This window comes from Aotus nancymaae, unplaced genomic scaffold (genome assembly GCF_030222135.1).
Source record: "Aotus nancymaae isolate 86718 unplaced genomic scaffold, 86718_ANA_hifiasm-v0.15.2.pri h1tg000058l, whole genome shotgun sequence".
NCBI lineage: Eukaryota > Metazoa > Chordata > Mammalia > Primates > Aotidae > Aotus > Aotus nancymaae.
In genome coordinates, this window is record NW_026988472.1 from 18,285,240 (window position 1) to 18,298,706 (window position 13,467).

Genomic DNA, 13,467 nt, shown 5'->3' on the forward strand with positions numbered 1-13,467 from the left:
GACAAGTTATTCAACCTCCATGCCTTGGTTTCCTTATATATATAAACAACAGAGACAGTAATATCTACCTTTTAGGACTGTTGTAAGAAAGAAATTATGCAGGTGAAGCAATTTCATAGATCCTCACACATAGGTGCTAAGTGTTAGTGATTGTTACCTGCAAAAAGTTTACAAAGTAGAATAAGAGAATAGGTAAGAACTAAATTGAAAACTTGTAATTTACAACAGAGCAGCACAATATGAGCACCAAGAAAAAAACATCTAAATTAGACTGGGATATACTGAAATATGTAAGATGAAATGTCATTCGGGTTTTGCTTCAAAATGGAAGGGATAGGTAAAAAAAGAGACTAGCCATGAGTTGAAGTTGGTTGATGGACATATAAAGTTTATCTACATCTGTGTATCTTTGATCTTTCCTTAATACAAAGCTTGGAAAAGGAGTAAATTAGAAGAAGGTAGAGACTATCTATTAAAGGCTTCTCAGAAGAGGTAACATTTGAGCTGCAGGCCAAATAAATAGCAAACAAGCAGCAGTGCATGGTGCCAGGCATGGTGGCAGGCGCCTATAATCCCAAATACTCGGGAGGCTGAATCACTTGAACCTGGGAGGCAGAGGTTGCAGTGAGCCAACATCAAGCTACTGAGTTCCAGCTTGGGCAACAGAGCGAGACACCATTTCAAAAACTAAGTAAATAAAAGACAGAGGTCAGAGTATTTGGGGTTTTAAGGGGAGGAGGTAGACGCATAAGGGAACCTTCCGGGGTGCTGGAAATATTCTATATCTTGATCTGAATGGTTACACAAATGCACACATTTTTCTAAAATTTATCAAGCTATACAATCTAATATTTGTGCATTTTACTGTAAGTTATCTCAGTTAAAGTAAAATTTACAGTAGATAAGCCACTCAAAAGATAACATCCAACTTCTCTTGGTGGTCCAAGACACTGGTTCTCAAAGATCCCTGAGGTCCCTGAGATCCTTTCAAGAAGTCAGAGAGGTCAAACTTGTTTCCATAAAACTTTACTTGCCACTTCCACTGTCATTCTTTCTAAAATGTACTATGGAGTCCTTCCAGAGGCTACATAATGTATTACATCACAACAGATTGAAGGCAGAAGGAGGCAGAGAATCCAGTTATCTTCTATTAAGCCAGATGAGATATGCACAACATGTAAAACAATGCCTCTCTTCTAATTTTTGTTCTAGAAAAGTTATTTTTCATAAAAATATTATCTACATTGACATGCAGTGTGTTTTGTTACTTTTAAAAGCATACATAACTTTATTAAATGTCTGTTCTAATTTCTAATACGGTAAATAATCAATGGCTGTAACCCCACATAAACAAAAGCTCTTTGGGATCCTCAGTAATTTAAGAGTATAAAAGCATCCTGAGACCAACAAGTCTGAGAATGACTTGGCTAAGAAATATAACAAAAATAAGCTTCTTTTGCTAGTTCTCTTACAGTAGTAAGAAATGAGGTATCAACATTTTCTCTGAAACCATCTGTGCCAGATAAAAATCACTGCTACTGTATTTATCTGTGTATTTTCATCTTCAATTTGGAAAAAATAATTTCCCCCTAAATATTATTTCCCCTAGCAGGCTATACCACTTTTCAGCAGCAGTTATGTTCTTAAAGCTTAAGCTAGATTGCAGATGAAAACTTACCAAACTTTAAACCGCTCTGCCAACAAAGAAATTACACCCTGGCTACAAAGTCTATGGTCCCTAAATTCATAGTACAAACTCTGGGCCAAGCACAATTAACCCACAGGATTCTAAATAAAATAAAGCCCTTCAGACCATACACAGGAGAAACAAGGGGGAAGAGACATTCAAGTTGTTGGATTGACAAGTGGAGGAATATAATCAACTCCTAAATCCATTAACGTGTTTTTACCTTTTCTATTTTCCTTTACTTGACAATTTCTCTTCTCTATAGATTTTTCCACATCCCTAGGAATAAAGATAAAATTTAAGAACTAAAAAAAGTAGTAGTTTAACTCACCTTTTGTCCAACATCTTGGTTTTACAGAGTCATTAATGACCCAAGAGGTTAGCTAAATGATTTAACACAGGGAGGGGAGTAACTGGAACTAAAACACAGCTCTCGGCCAGGCGCAATGGCTCGAGAAATGGCTCACGCCTGTAATTCAAATACTTTGCGAGGCCAAGGCGGGCTCATCACCTGAGGTCAGGAGTTCGAGACCAGCCTGGCCAACATGACGCAACCCGGTCTCTACAAAAAATAAAAAAATTAGCCAGTGGTGGTGACGCATGCCTATAATCCCAGTCACGCAGGAGAATCACTTGAACCTGGGAGGGAAACGTTGCAGTGAGCCGAGATCGCACCACTGCACTCCAGCCTGGGCAGCAGAGAGACTGTCTCAAAAAATACATAAAATAAAATTAAAACACAGCCTGACTCCAAGTCCAGTACTCTTCCACTGACTACATTCTCTTACTAACTGCCAAAATAGGAAGCAATTAAATTATTAAATTATTTAAACAATCAGATTATTCATCTATGTTTGTATATCAAACTATTTTAAGGCAAAATAACATCTACACAAACCAAGGAGACAGGCTACAGTTAATGCTCTCTGGATACCAGAGTCTAACCCCTTTACAGTGGCGGTGGCGGCACGGGGGGAAACACTTGTGCTTTGATAATCCACTGTCTAAGGAATCACATTGGGAGAGTAGTCATTCTATAACCCAGATTCCTTTCTCTCTCTGACCTTTCAACAGATCTCAAAAGACAGCAGCTCTCAGTGAGGAAAGGAAATTGGGGGTGGCAGGAAAAGTTGAAAGGGAAGACAATAGAGGTGTTTTGCTTTTTAGCTCAGTACTCCATTCTGTGGCAAAAAAGCCAAACTCAAATTAGCAGCACCTCCCTCATACCATGGGAGCACCCCATTGATCTCATTCCTTTATTCCATTCCCTAATCATTATTTATTATCTCTCAGGAGAACTGTTAAAATACCATCTCAATCTCCCGAGACCCAAACTCTCAAACACATCTGCCATGAATGCCATCAGAATTATCTTTCAAAAACACACACAAATCTAATGTCTCCTTTCACTTAAACTTGAAAGTACATATCTCATTACCTTAACAGTAAAAGGCTTATGTCCTAACGTGACACTCAAGGTCACCCCTTTTGATTTTAGCTTCACTCAAACTACCTTTCAGCCCCATCTCCATAACCCCTGCCCCCCCAGAGTCTCCAGTGTTCCTTCCACCCTCCTACTAGTTTTTCCCCTGAAAACGCTATACTTTCACACGTTCATTGCTCCATTTCAAATAATGGTTCTCAATTTTGCCCCCAGGGCACAACTGGCAATGTCTGACGACATGGGGGGCGGGCATCTTGTGGATAGAAGCCAGGACTGACAGGGACAGCACCTCACAACAAAGAATTATCTGGCCCAAACTGTCAATAGTGTCGAGGTTAAAAAACCCTGCCTGATAGCAAGTTGCTCCCTCTGCCCAGAAGTCCCTGCTCTAATTAATAGGGCCATGAAAACAGTACATCCTTCAAGACCTCACCCAATGCCAAACAATGATTTCTCCATCTCTCCTACTACTCTTTTCACACCTCTATTTAATATAGCTATAATTACACTGTATAATTGTCTGGCTCACAATACTTCAGAAAGTAGACAATCATCTTTATATACCCTCTGGTACCTAAAATGGCACAGGGTGAGCATCCCTTATCTGAAAATCTGGAACTCAAAAAGTTTCAAAATCTGAACTTTTTTTTTTTTTTTTGAGATGGAGTCTCACTCTGTTGCCCAGGCTGGAGTGCTTGAAACCTGGAGGTGGAGGTTACAGTGAGCCGAGATCACTGCAACCTCCACCTCCCGGTTTCAAGCAATTCTTTGGCCTCAGCCTCCTAAGTAGCTGATTACAGGTGCGCGCCACCACGCCTGGCTAATTTTTGTATTTTTAGTAGAGACAGGGCCTCACCATGTTGGCCAGGATGGTGTCAAACTCCTGATCTCAAGTGATCCACCCACCTCAGCCTCCCAAGTGTTGGGATTATGGGGGTGAGCCACCATGTCTGGCCTCAAAATTCGGATTTTGAATTTCACTCTAGTATTCCTAATATTCCAAAATCTGGACGGGGGGGGCGGAAGATACAAAATCGGAAACACTTCTGATCCCAAGCATTTTGGCTAAGGGATACTCAACTCAATCTATATTAAATGAATAACTTCTATTCAATCATAGTAAGGTAGCACTGACATGATTCTCCTTCCCATCATGCACGAGGATAACAAAGCAATCCTCAGCTGACATTGATATGGCTCAGATAATGACATGCACTGACATCAGACAAGAAACAAGCCGGGCACGGTGGCTCACACCTGTAATCCCAACACTCTAGGAGGCCAAGACGGGCAGATCACCTGAGGTCAGGAGTTCGAGACCAGCCTGGCCAACACAGTGAAACCCTATCTCTACTAAAAACACAAAAATTAGCCAGGTGTAGTGGTACACACCTGTAATCCCAGCTACTCGAGAGGTTGAACCAGGACAATCACTTGAACCCAGGAGTCAGAGGTTGCAGTGAGTCAAGATTGCGCTATTGTACTCTAGCCTGGGCAACAAGAGCAAAACTCCATCTCAAAAAAATAAAATAAAATAAATAGGGCTCAGCGCGGTGGCTCACCCTTGTAATCCCAGCACTTTGGGAGGCTGAGGCGGGTGGATCACGAGGTCAGGAGTTCAAGACCAGCCTGTCCAATATGGTGAAGCCCCGTTTCTACTTAAAAAAAAAAAAATACAAAAATTAGCTGGGCATGGTGGCACACACCTGTAGTCCCAGATACTTGGGAGGCTAAGGCAGGAGAATTGCTTGAACCCAGGAGGGGGAGGTTGCAGTGAGCCAAGATTGTGCCACTGCACTCTAGCCTGGGCGACAGAGTGAGTCTCTGCCTCAAAAAAATACATACATACGTACACACATACACCTGTAGGCACTATAGTAGGTTCATCCTCCAGCACTCAGTCTGGCTCTGCAATCCCTCTTGCCTCAGCTCTGCACACTCCAAGTCAACTCTTAAAAATCCTGGATAATTGATGATATCTACAAAGGACATAGTAAACAGATAATATGCATACTGATTAAATGAGATTTTCTATATTTTCGAAAGTCTGGACAAATGCTGTACACAGCCAGTATCCTCCTTTCACATTCCTGAAAATAAGAGAGAAGTAAAAAATTTCAAAAACAACAGTCACATGTTTTTAGGGGTTTTTCCCACTCACAGAATACAGAAAATTTTAATATTTCTAATTATACCCTCACCTTTCAAATGTAAGCTTCATCATACATTTGCCATACTTAATTCCTATTTCATTCTAATTATTTCATTCACTATTTGAACAAAGCCAACTAACCTAACCAATGAGCACAACCTAAACCAGTAAGGTTTAAGATTCATATCCCTAACCTGCTCCCTATGTCTCAATGATATTTAAGACCTCCAGGTTATGCACTTTTACATTTTTGTTTTCCACTCATAAAAGGGCAAAATACATCTGAACTTACACATAAACACAAGATACTGCTGTACAAATACAGCAAAGCTGCTGAAACCAAACTATTCTCATGCAATACCACCTTGCAATAAAAAGAAACCCCTTTCATCAGCTAATGTACAGAAGTCTGAACCTGACTTGAGGAAAGGAGGTTCAGAGTTGTTAACATATAGTGTATCAAACGGGAGGTCAAGCACAGTGGCTCAGGTCTATAATCCTCTGGGAGGCTAAAGAAGAAGGACTGCTTGAGACCAGGAGTTTGAGACCAGCCTGGGAAACATAGCCAGACCCCTGTTCTCTACCAAACATTAGCCAGGTGAGGTAGTGTAGGCCTGTAGTCCTACTTACTCGGCAGGCTGAGGTGCGAGGATGGCTTGAACTCAGGAATTCCAGGCTGCAATGAGCTATGATTGCGCCACCAAACTCCAGTCATCACTGCTCTTAACTGGGGACTGGAAAACTATGGTAACAGACCAATTCCAGCCTCCTGTTTCGTATAGCTCACAAGTCAAGAATGGATTTCACACAAAACATTTGCAATCAATTTGATGACAAGAACACTGAACTTTATCCAATTAAGCAAAATACTGTATTACCTCCCCTTCACATACATATACCAAATTCTGTTTTTCTCATTACACTTACATTATACTTAATTGTATTTAATTATATTTTTTATTTCACCAATAAAAAATTTACCCAATGTCCTCAATTTTGCCTCTCAGCCCACAAAGTCCAAAGTATTTTTACTATGTGGCCCTTTACAGAAAAAGTTTACTGATCCCTACTCTGAACTCCAGATATGTTACCAAGCAGAGCGACCAAACCTTTGTACACTACACCTCGACCAGAGAGAAAATACTATTAGGTAGAAATGGGTCTAACACCGTACAGTAACTTCCGTGCTCTCGGGGGTCCGAGTTAATAAAGAGGGACCTTACTTAGTAGTCCTAAGTAATCAATTGACAGAAAAGACCAGAAAAGTGAGATGTAACCAACAGCCCTCAACTTATAACTCTCAATAGCCACCAAAAACAGCAGGAATAATATGGACATAAAGGACAGTAACAGGAGGCTTTACCACTCCCTATTTCCTTTTTCTTTTCCACCCAATTCACAGGCTCTGTAGAAGATGGGATCTAATATCCAAGATTACCAGCTCAAACTCATCCCAAGAAAAACAATTCCTTTGATTATGGTTGACTAACACGGGACAAACGTGTTCAAAGCTCACATGATTAATAAGGATAAACCATAGGGTGCCATAAAATGAAGATGCATCAATTCTGTACAAGAGGTTGGAGGTGCTACTGCAAGTTAAATTCTGCCCCAGATTTTCCCATTCATATAATCAAGTGGTTATTATAAACAGTATTATTCTAGATGCTCTGTAATACACAAAGGTAAAGGATAGAATCCCTGATCTTATTATCCATTACCAGGGAGAAAATTTAATGTTAATTTTATGAGTGACGACAGAGAATTTAATAATTAATATGATTTGACACATATAGAAATAGCTTCATAAAGAAGGCAGTCTATGGCATGCTATCTTGGTCAACTTACTTCACCCTTTTGAGCCATTTTTCTCATCTGAAAAATGAAGGGTCCGACTAGAACTGGTATCTCTTCCAGAACTCTTTATTGTAACGGGATTGGTAAGACAAGTGACTCTGAGTCGTAAAGATAATTAGCAAAAAGTAAGCAAAATCGCAAGAATATAATGATAAACTAACTATATTCATCCAACAGTTACTGAGTGTCTGTATGCCAGGAACTTTCTAGGTGCTAAGGATATTATCAATGACTTAGGATGAAAGTCACTAACCTTAAAGATAGAATTTGGAAGACAAAATTAATCAAAACACCTAAACAAAATAAACAAATAGAAAAACAGTGTAGAGATGAGAGAGCATCAATACAGCAAAAGAATGGCAGGAGTAAGGGGTGACACCAGAGTATGTAATTTCTGGTCAAAAATTAACAGCATCAGAAGTACAGCTATTCCTAAAGCCAATATGCCAAGAATTTTAAAAGAACCTATTTCTACTATGCTTGACATTTGGGCTCACTAGAGAAGACTGGAGTTCAGAATAAAATTCTATTTAAAGTAACAAAAAAATTCAATTGGCATATACCATAACAAGGTTTTTTTTTAAAATAGCAACTTAATCCAATCTGTCCTATAAGGTACATAAAAGAATGCCAGAAAATTAGGGCTAAGGACTTTAAAGATCAGCTAGTCCAGCCCACCTCACTTCATACAATGTTAGCTTCTAGACAACAGTAATCTCTACAACAGTGCCTAGCAGATGCCCAGTAAGTATTTGTTGAATGGTAAAAAGGAAACTAACGTCTTAACAGACATTAATGTTTATAGTAGAGCTGGAACCGTATCAAGAAGGTGCTAAGTGATAATAAATTTGATATATATGTGCACATATACTACATATATTACATGTGAGTATGGAATCCCTGTCTCTTCTAGCGTTTGAGCTTTTCATTACATGTTGTGTTTCAGTCTGTTATTTTTGACTGTGTGACTAACAAAACTAAACTCAAGTAAGAGTACTGCTGCCTAAGACATGCAAAGGGTCTCTTATCTCCCCTTTCCCTAAAAGGGATTGCAAAAAAAAACCCCTGGTTACATATAAGACTCACCTATTGAGCAAATATATTTTGAAAAAGCTCCACAGATGATTGATACACAGAGGTGGTAGAAAATCCTTGTTAGATAGTGACTGAAAATAAAATTGAAAATCCATTTGCTGCCAAATATAAGGTTGTGTATACATATGCTGAAGCCACCAAGATTTAGCATGGGTAGGTTTGAAGAATAAATTTTAGGTAAGCGATCTCATCCTAACAATATGCTTTTTCACAAGTTACTCCTTAAAAGTATATTACAATGGTCATCACTATAATCCACAGTAACTAATTGATAAATTCAATGCCCAATATAGGGAAGTGTTAGAAGCTTCTTTCTTCCTTATAGTAATTACATCAATTTCTTTCATGATCGCTAGAGATCCATTTTCTATGATATAATTTAACAAAAAGATCTTTGGGGAATCTTGTGTCACACTAAGAATGCTCATAGAGCCAGGCACAGTGTCTCACACCTGGAATCCTAACACTTTGGGAGGCCCAGGTGGGCGGATCGCTTGAGCCCAGGAGTTCAAGACCAGCTTGAGCAACGTGGCAAAACCCCATCTCTATAAAGACAAAAAAACACACACACAAAAAAAATAGCCAGGCATAGTGGCAAGCGCCTGTAGTCCCAGCTACTCGGGAGGCTGAGGTGAGAGGATCACCTGAGCCCAGGAGAGGTTAAGGCTGCAGTGAACCATGACCACTCCAGCCTGGGTGACAGAGCGACAATCTTTCTCAAAAAAAAAAAAAAAAAAAAAAAATCTTAATAGATCCTGAACTCCTATAGGCTTTCCTGCTGCCATCTTCCCACCATTACAACTTAGTCCAATGGACCAAGGGGATTAAGAGACAGAAACACTAAATAAATGTCTGTTATTATTACATTTCTTCAATAAAACAATTATAAATCAATGCCAAAACAACACAAAACTCAAAACAAATAAAACTCTAAATTCTCAAACTGAGACAACAGAATTTCATGTGATACTAAATGGTCACTTATGGGATGATTTAAATAAATTACTAGGAGACAAACTTGTAGTCTCTACACCTTTTAGGAATGTTAAGTTGCCTAATATTTTCTCATAAACCCACCAACTAAAATACCACCCTGAGCATGCCGGAAGATATATGGAAAGGGAGAAACCCAGCTGCCCCATAGCTTTTAACATCTCCTTTGGACGACCAAGATAGTTATCAAATTGGAGACTATTTTGATAGTCTTAAAAACTAAACTAAATCTAAACCTACTCTGGTACAAGAAACAAAAGCTCTAAATGCTTTTTTAAAAATAGCCATCAGTGTCATTTCACTAACATTAGCACAGTAGTTGAAGCACCACTGGTTGAACCTGACAGACCTCAGACCCATCTCCATAAGGTAATAAATGGAAACCGCTTATCAGTGCTGACAGATAATTAACACTCAAATGATAATCATGCTAGTAACTAAAAAAATTGAGAAAAAAATCAATTTTCTGATTTATCCACTTGAAAGTTCTAACATGATAAAAACAATAGCCCAGTGGTTTTCAACTCCGAATGCAAGTAAGGACCACAATGCTTTTAAAATATACCTCTGCCTAGGCCCCATATCAGATCAATTAATCAGTTTCTGGAGGTGGGACCCAGGGATCAGTTTTGGGGTTTTTTTTTTTTTTCTTAAACCCTGCCAAGTGATTCTCATGTCCAGTCAGGGTTGAGGTCCAACGTATTAACTTTTTCCCAAATGTTAACATTAAGACTCTATGTTAAAATATGAGAACTTAGCAATAAATAGGATGGCTTTCAAAACTACAGCTCCTAAAAGAACCAAATGAAAACTAAAATCCCGTTCTTCCCTTTTTGAAAAAAAAGAAAAACATTTCAAGGCTCAGTAAACATACCTGCAAGAGGGAAAACGTAATGCAGGCTACCGTAAAAAGTAATACATTCTTTTAGAATAAAAATCAACTAATGCAATCTCAGGATAAGACACCCTCCTTCATTGCCCAAAAGACTTACATGGCGTCTAATCCATTAACACACACCACTAAATATTTCAAATAACTTTCTTAAACCTGTTTTAAACAAAGATTGGTTTCAATATTAAAACTTTGAAACTGAACATTAGAAATTGATCTTATGAAATATAAATAAGCTCAAAGAATGCTTCTTGTGTGACCAACTAATCAAGAACTGGATGACTGGCAAATTCATGACAAACATCCATTTCAAAACCATAAGCTACATTAATACCATGTCAAAGAAAAATCTGAGAAGACAGCCAAGAAATCTCAAATCTTAAGATATTAAAAAACGTACTTCAAGACTCAAAGAAAAAAGATCTCAAGTAAATCCTACTTGAGCATTCCATAGATAAAACATGAGAACTGGGAGGCCAAGGCAGGCGGATCATGAGGTCAGGAGATCGAGGCCCTCCTGGCTAACACGGTGAAACCCGTCTCTATTAAAAATACAAAAAATTAGCCTGGTGTAATCTCAGCTACTCGAGAGGCTGAGGCAGGAGATTCGCATGAACCCTGGAGGCGGAGGTTGCAGTGAGCCGAGATCACACCATTGCACTCCAGCCTGGGCGACAGTGCAAGACTCGTCTCCAAAAAAAAAAAAAAAAAAAACTGTGAGCACTAGAGACCCCGATAACCTGGTGAAAGGTAAAATCTGCCCTTCAAAGTTCCTTCCTGAAGTAACTTAGATTCTCGCATGTACTGTTCCTGCTATTACTCCCTCCAGAAATTCTCTCTCAGAAACTACCAAGGTCAGCAAACAAAAGAAACATGAGAACGTTGATAACCAGAATTACAAGTTATATGTTCGTGCAAAAAATACAAGAAAAGGGGTAGAGAGAATTCATATAGTCCAAACGTCCTATTTTTAAATTAGAGAAAACAAAATAGCAAAATACCAGAGACATTTTGAGTTCACCTGTGGAACACCAATTTCAAATACTTCAAGCTTTCACTCCACCCAAACGCTGGAACGATAAAGTTTAAAGGGTTAAAGTTAGATGTATGACAAAGCACATGAGTTTAAAAATTGAGAAAAAGAATGTTCACACTTTTGTACATTTAATACATAATTCTTCAAGAATTTGAAGGCATCTGCTGAAACCAAAATGGCAGCCCAGCGAATTAAAAGACCAGCGAGATCTAAAGGAGAGTTTGTAGTCTCTATTTTTTTAAGTTCAAGTGTACTAACCAGCCAAGCTAGTCATGGTTAAGGAGTCCTTACCTAAGGGTAGATAATGAGCTCCGACAGGGTTAAGTACTTGTCGGAAAGTTTCCTAATCAATGCATCCCAAATTATTCTTTCTCAAAAGTGAAAGTATACAAATGTTACGTAAATTTTGGGACTCGTAGGTTTCCAGGTAAAAGAACGGTACAAATACTTCTCTCCCCGAAAAATAAAGTATGAATATTTAACCTATGCCTACAACTTATTTAAATTCAAAGACAATCTGAAGCAATTACACACACCTGTAAACTGTACCGTGGAAATTCAATTAACGTTATAACTATGGAACTTCCAAAAAATAACATGGTTAATTTAAGCAGGTTCTACTAGAAATTTCGCAAATCCTCGTGTAAGTTCTAGTCGCTACAGAAACCCATACAAATAATTTAAGAAGCCATCTATACACCTGTTCTGTAACTCTTTAACTTATTTCACAATGAATGAAAAATCAGCCATTTATCCAACCTGAAGCCTCACGTCACAAGAATCTGAAGATCTGATCACTGACAAACTCGCACATGCTATTATTTTTTGGAGAAATAGTTAAAAATACAAAGGTAATAGGTCCAAGACAGCTTGGAAGCGATTTCTGCATTCAAAAACCCCTTTCAAGGCTTTGGCCCTCTGCAAATTAAGGGAGGAGAAGGAGGTGTAGGAGGCCGATAACCCGGCTCGGACTCCGGGAGCCCAGGGCAGGGGAGAAACTGCGGGTTATCGCGGGAGGGTGGGGGGAGGCGGACAAGTCGTCAGGCCTGATAGCCAGGCGTAGCCGAGGCCTAGCTCCCCGGCTCCAAATCACTCCACCTCAGTAATGGCGTTTGGTGTCAAGTGGAACCAGACGGGGTAGGAAAGCGGCGGCCGGGCCGGGGGCGGTTAGCCCCCAATACGGACCCGGACCCCTGGTGCGGACGGCGGGTGCGGGGGAGGGGGGGGCTGCCCGCCACGCCCGGAGACTCCATCCTCCTACTCGGCCCCAGACAGGACGGGAAGGGGGAGGAGGAGGAGGGACGGAGCCGTCAGCCATTTTCCCTTACAGTCTAAAACACACAGACACGCTCTCGGGACACCGGCTCCGCACCCAACACCGGCCCGCGCGCCCGCCCAGCCCGGGCCGGAGGAGGGGGAACCGGGAAGCCCCGGCCCGCCCGGCAGCCGCCTAGGGAAAAAGCTCGCACACACGCACACCCCCCCCCGCCCTCCTCCCCTCACCCACTTCCAGCTGTTGGCCCCGGGAAGGCGCGTCGCCCCGGCGCAGCTGGCCACTCACCGCACGACACAGACGTCTCCTCAGAACCAGGGCACGAGGAGGCGGGAGGCAGCAGGCGATGGTGGGGCTCGGTCCCGGGACAAGACCTACCCTGGGTGCATCCCAGGCCCCGGTGACGGGCAACAAAGTGTATCGAAAGGCTGCGGCTGCGGGGCTCCGGGCTGCGGGCGTCTCAACGAGGCGGCTGCACACCGGCGCCGGAACTCGCTCCTCGCCGCGCCCGCCTCCTCCTCCTCCTCGGCCGGCGACGGCCCTCTTCCCCCTTCTCCCTTCAGACTGGGGCTCTCGCTGAGCTCAGACGGCTCCGGGCGGTGCGTTTCTCCTGCGTCACCTCCTCCAGCTCCTCCTCCTGCAGCGACGGCTTCACCTTTCCCTAGTCGCCGCCTCTGTCCCCGCTCTGGGCCTGGTCGCTTTGCAGCAGCTCGCTCCTCACTCCCGGCGCCGACCCGAGCACCGGGCGCTAAGGCGGCCGCCTCCCGTAAGAGAGAGGCGGCGGCGGCGGCGGGCTCCCGCGAGGCCCGGGAGCTGTGCAAGGCGGGGAGGGGCTCGGCGCGGGAGAGGCCCTAACGGGGCCGGATGCAGAGAGGTTGCGGCTCCGGCGGCGGCGGAGACTAGCGTCCGCAGCCGCGAATACCCGTCCTCGTCAATATGGCGGATCAGGCAAACCAAAAAAAAAAACAAAAACCGCTCGGCCAGTGGCGGCGGCGGTAGCGGCGGCGGCGGCAGCAGCGGCGGCGGCGGCGGTAGCGG

The 13,467-nt window shown here is 42.0% G+C and overlaps 1 protein-coding gene across 4 annotated transcripts in view; it reads right to left on the reverse strand.

The window, feature by feature from the left end:
* USP9X (ubiquitin specific peptidase 9 X-linked) overlaps positions 1-12,849 on the reverse strand; it is a 156,184-nt gene extending 143,335 nt beyond the window's left edge. For 2 of the 4 annotated variants that reach the window (XM_064364411.1, XM_064364410.1), the window contains exon 1: positions 12,718-12,849. The gene's annotated coding sequence lies outside the window, so the exon portion shown is untranslated. The remainder of the gene's footprint in view (positions 1-12,717) is intronic. The other 2 variants (XM_064364413.1, XM_064364412.1) reach the window with 1 other exon arrangement.
* Between the last annotated feature and the right edge of the window lie 618 nt (positions 12,850-13,467).